Source organism: Callorhinus ursinus, unplaced genomic scaffold, assembly GCF_003265705.2.
Source record: "Callorhinus ursinus isolate GAN/ISIS: 27379988/994484 unplaced genomic scaffold, GSC_fseal_2.0 scaffold4, whole genome shotgun sequence".
NCBI classification, from domain to species: domain Eukaryota; kingdom Metazoa; phylum Chordata; class Mammalia; order Carnivora; family Otariidae; genus Callorhinus; species Callorhinus ursinus.
Window position 1 is genome coordinate 43386876 of NW_027397066.1, and position 5364 is coordinate 43392239.

Sequence of the window (5364 nt, forward strand, 5' to 3'; positions counted from 1 at the left end):
GTTCAACAAACAATCACAGAGGAAATGAATGGTTGCAGACGATGGTGCAAATAACTCACCCCAAAAACTCCCCAAAGCCACTGACAACATGATATAAGAGGCTCATGTTCCTCAGACCCGCTGTCCACACTAATCAGATCATATAGACAGCTACTTACAACAGGAGTCCCTCAAAAAATGCTTATCATATTGAGCTAAATATCCAACTCTCCACTTTGAGCAGTTGTACCCTAAATTATTAGATGAATCAGGAAGGAGATGGAGGAATTAATTTGAAACTCATGTAATAATAGCCAATGTTTATTATACTACTTGCTCGTTCATAAAGAACTTCCAACTCACAGAAACTGCCTCGTTTGCCCCTAAACAGAACCCTGGGAGGTAGCTAAGGGTTACTGTCATCCTCACGTTAAAGAATGGAGTCTCAGAGAGGTTAAATGACCATACTCACCAGAGGTCACCTCCACAAGTGAACCCAGCTACCTGACACTACCACTCACTCTGGCTGAGTTGCGAACAGCCCCCAGCTCCACAACCTGTACAGGTGCGAAATTGCTGAGGGAAGACTCTGAATTCCTCAGAGGCGCATATACATAAAATGTTTTTACTTTTTCAGATAAATGCTACCAACGGAGGACAAACTTCCTCGCCCTTTTCCAGCTGGAAAGCACCTCCCTGAATGACCTCTCAGCCTGATTTCATAACTTCCCATCACTTATTGGTTAATGAAGCAGACTCATTTCAGGCAGCGCCCTTCCCGGAGCGGGCAGTCGAGGGTGGCCCTGGGCTTAGAGTTGGGGCGCAGAGTGGGGGCGAGGTGGGCATGTCTGCCCCGCAAGGTGAGGAGGCGGTCCCCTCTCCCGGACCACCGGGGCTGCGGGGTGCTGTGACTGTGGAGGCCGCCACACGCCGCTCCCGAGCGTCCGTGGACGGGTGTCCCCGGGGCCTCGTCTGGCCTCGGCGGAGAGTGCCACTGCGGGCCGGGAAGCGCGCCTCTCCGCCGGGCTCCTGCAGTGCCCAGCAAGCCACAGCCCCGGCTCCTCCGCGTCCCAGCGCCCGGCTCTGCGGCCCCGGGCCGCGGATGGGCGCTCCTGCCCAGCCCTCTCCCCGGGCCGCCCCTTCACGCCGCTTCTCCCTGGGCTCTTGCCCGCGCTCCCGGAGCTGCGCGTCTACGCGGGCCATCAGCCGGGGCAGAAGATGTCAGTCTTGCCTTCTTTCAGACGCCCACGAAGTTCAGATCGAAATCTTTTGGAGACTCGCTCTCACTCCCTAGGCTTTGGGAAGAAGAAGTAGCGAACGCGCCGCTCCCTAGCCGAGGCCCCTGGGCCACCGCGCGCCGGACCCGGGACGCGTCCTGGCTGCGCTCCCCGCACCGGCCCTGGTCCCTGTGCCGCCAGCCCACCCTGGAGGCAATTCACTTCTGCATTACTTCCGAATTCAGTGCCGATCTTTACCCCTGTACACCAGCACCACCAGGTAACCTCTGAGAAAAGCAAAAGATCTCAGGAAACGCCCCCACGCCAACCACAAGCTGGCGTCTGTGCGCGTGAACGTCGCCTTGATGGAGCGGTGCTTACCTTCCCGATTTATTTTAGCTTTGTTTCTAGGCGCAGCAATGTGCATTGCACAAAACAGGCTTTCTGCAAAATTCTTGTTTGCTAATCTACCTGACCCTCTTCTGGGGCAATTTTGTAAAACTCACTTTTAAAGAACTTGACATAATTGCATTCATTTTTATACTCTTCATTTTATCCTTCTCACTGTGGATTTGAAGTGGCTCTTATAACAGTAAGTAAACCTTTCCAACTTTTTAAGGTAAAAAATAATTGCAGCAGGTGTTATTAAAGTTAGTATTATGTAAACCAAAAGTTCCAGTGTGTGTATATAGCCTTACTCAAGTGACAAAGTTATGAGACCTATTAAAACTTTATTTCAATAATAGAATTATAACCTTTCACTCCCATAGTTCTTAATGTGTGTCAGGCTCTGTTCTAAATGTTTTAGGAACTTTATATGTGTTAATTCATTTCATCCTCCTCAGAATCTTTTGGAATAGGCAACCTGAGATCCCCATTTCACAGAAGAGAAAACTGAGGCCAAAGGAGCAGAATTTGACTCCAGGGTGTGTACTACTTTTAACCACCTCACAATATTTCCTCTCGGACTTTATGTTTCTGGAGACTAAAAACAATATCTTACATGGATTTCTGTCAGCTCTAGAATTGCCTAGAATTAATTAAAGCTTTACACTTTAACATGACCACTCTGTGAGAACTTTAAGAGCATCGTGTCTTTTAACCTCAACTTCCGCCACCCCTCACAAAGCAGATGTGAAAGCATCTCCAAGACAAGTTCCTTGGCCAAGGTCATGACATTAGTGAGCGTCAAAGCCAGGCCATAAAACCAGGTCGGCTTGATACCAGAGTCTGTGGTCTAAACCATGACACTTTGGGTTCTGTTTAAAGTGAACTAAGTTAGGTTTAAACCCAACCCAACATCCAGCCACCTGGCATAATCACTGATGTTATTATCAAGTCAGAGATTACAAACTGATGACTTCCGGGTTTCCAGCCGCTCTGTGAAGCACTGAAGATCTAGCAGCTCAGGGCTCACGCTGCACGTGCACATGCCCCTTAGATAGATTGAACAGTGACAGCTTCCCTTAATCATGCGGGTGCTCAAGACCTCCCCCCAGTCCACATCCCCTAACTCTGCTAGCTGCCTGGCCTGCCTCGGGCATTTGCATTTTTAATTCCAATCTAGGGATGCTCTGGCCAGTACTGGGTTTCATCTAACCATTGTAAACTGGTGCAGAATATGAAATAAATACTTGCCAATTGAGTATGGTTTTCCTACAGTGTAAAGCTAGACATTTAGAGTTGGAAAGTTCCAGTCTCAATGCCCTCTTGGCATTAGGCCAACTCAATTTTACAATCCCACATCAAGGGTCTAAGATATGGCTGCTGGTGAGGGATGGGTGGTGCTAAGTCTGCTCTCTAGGGAACACAACCCCTCTGGCATCGGGCTAACGTCAACCTCCGTTTGCCATTTGTGGTCTCGGCCGTCTCATTTCTCTCTCTGTAGATTGCCACCACACGTCTGCTTAAGCCTTCTGAGCCTCCTCTTTTCCTCGGGACCTGGAGGGTAATGACAATCTGTAACATCAGTGTGATTCATGCATTAATGTGGCAAGATGCTCCTCTGAAGAGAGAAACTTGGCTTCCACAGAGCTCCAGATAAGAATCTGGATGTGAAGAGTAAAGACAAAAGAGGGAGAAGGGACCCCTGGTCTTTGCAAAACAGATAACAAATGAACACAATAAGGTTGGACGGACAGGTAGGGCATTTGTACAGAACGCTGGCTATCTGAATACCATGTGGTTGTCAGAAACACATTTGGGGCAAGAAAAAGAATAATATGGCTGTTCATCGTAACATATTTTGGAAGGCAGCCAACGGGAATACAGTCTCATCACTGAGATATTTTTCTTTTTTTTAACACCATGAAAATTAACAATATTCTGACAGTTAATTTCTCGAGGCTGTAAATTTGTATATTGATAGATTCTTCCTTACTGAGTATAGAATATTTAGATTACTAATTACTGGAGATTTTTTTTTTTAAAAGGCTCAAATCAACTTGAACAAAAAAATTCCTTTTATTTATTTAGATAACAAGTATCCAAGCTGTTCTGGCTTCAAGTATGGCTGGATCCAGCTACTCATATGGTGTCATCAGGAATTGGTACCCATCCCTGGCTCTGCTTTCCTTTATGTTGGCTTCTTTCTCTGGAAGACTCCCCTTCTGTGGCGGCAAGATGGCCTCCATCAGATCTAGGTGCTCACTCTGCCAGCGTAGCAATCCCAATAGAAAGAAATTATCTCTCTCCCAAAATTTTGAGCAAGAGGATCAGGATTGCCTCTGTTTGACCTGGCACTGGTGAAAGGCCCACCCCAGAATTAGTTACTGTAGCCAGAGGGATATGGTATTTTCATGGGTTGGAGTTGAGCCCCCACTAGAGTTAGGGGGTAGTGCCATCTCTATCCAGAGCATAAGATCAGTATCAGAGAGATGTGATTTTCCAAAAGAAAGAGAGGGATTCTGTGTGCAGGGGAAGGGCACTGCACTGGCCAACCACAAGATGGTCACTCTAGCATTCTTCACTCAGAGTTTGGGAGGCTTCAATTAACTCATTTTTCTCCGGGTCCTTTTTCAGTACTGAGTTCCTTAGCTACTCGGTCTAACCCACAAATAAACCAGAAAAGTAAAAATTATTATTTTCATTGGGTCACTGTATCAAATACAATAAAACAGGAGCCAATATATCAACAAAGGAACTCTTTTCATGAGATTTCCTGGCTAGTCCTACAGACCCAATAGTTACCTCCAGGCAACATTAAGCATCAAAACGTTATTCACCCAAACCCCTACATATTAATTCTAAGACTCCCACATTACTGGTATAGAGCCAACTTTTAATTATTGAAGAACATAGAATATGGACAACCAGGGATAAAAACCCAAAGTCTTGTTTTTAGCCAACAGATTCAGCCTCTTTCCCAGATAAACCTTCACCCCAGCTGCAGGGAGGAGCCACACTGACTAATTTGACTTTCACATCTGGTAGAACTGCTCCCACACATACCTAGATAGATCATAGCTCCTCGACACACTTCACAGAGCCTGATTAATTCATATCAACTTACCCCTAATGCAAAAGGGGAGCATTTTATCATTTTGGCAATAAGACTCAATTAACCGAGAACTCAAAAAGCCAATGGTGAAAAGCAAGTACAAAACCTGACATTTTAAACTGAATTCCTTCCTACCCTACCCCCTATCTCGAGGTTAGCCAACACTCCCAACCATCTTTCCTACCATCCCCATCACACAAAATGATTTCTTTCTCATCTACCCTGAATTATTACTACCTAACCATAAACAGATCACCAGGGAGAGACTGTAGATGAGAAACAGAAAAGGTTGAAGTTCTATTAGGTGGCAGTTCTATTTCATGGTAGACGCACTCACCTCATTTACTCCAACTGCCAAGTAGTCTCGTCCTAGTCACTAGAAGCCTTCTCCATGCTCTCTTTTGGAAATTGTCATATGGACTGCATATTGTACCCAGTCTGATGGCTAACTGCCCAGTCTTTTTTTTTTTTTTTTGAATTAGAGTTGACACACGGTGTTCCATTAGTTTCAGGTGTACAACAAGGTGATTCGACAAGTCTGTAAGTTACACCCTGCTCACCACAAATGTAGCTACTACCATCTGTCACCACACAATGCTATGACAATAGCATTAACTATATTCCTGATTCTGTGCCTCTTCTTCCCATGACTTATTCACTCCACACTGG

The 5364-nt window shown here is 45.9% G+C and overlaps 1 long non-coding RNA gene across 1 annotated transcript; it reads left to right on the forward strand.

Annotated features, from left to right (window-relative positions):
• The first annotated feature begins 755 nt into the window (after nt 1-755).
• LOC141372457 (uncharacterized) lies at nt 756-5132 on the forward strand. The gene is made up of 4 exons (XR_012377717.1): nt 756-1788; nt 2042-2122; nt 3085-3337; nt 3672-5132. It is a non-coding gene; the product is annotated as an uncharacterized lncRNA (long non-coding RNA).
• Nucleotides 5133-5364: the final 232 nt, after the last annotated feature.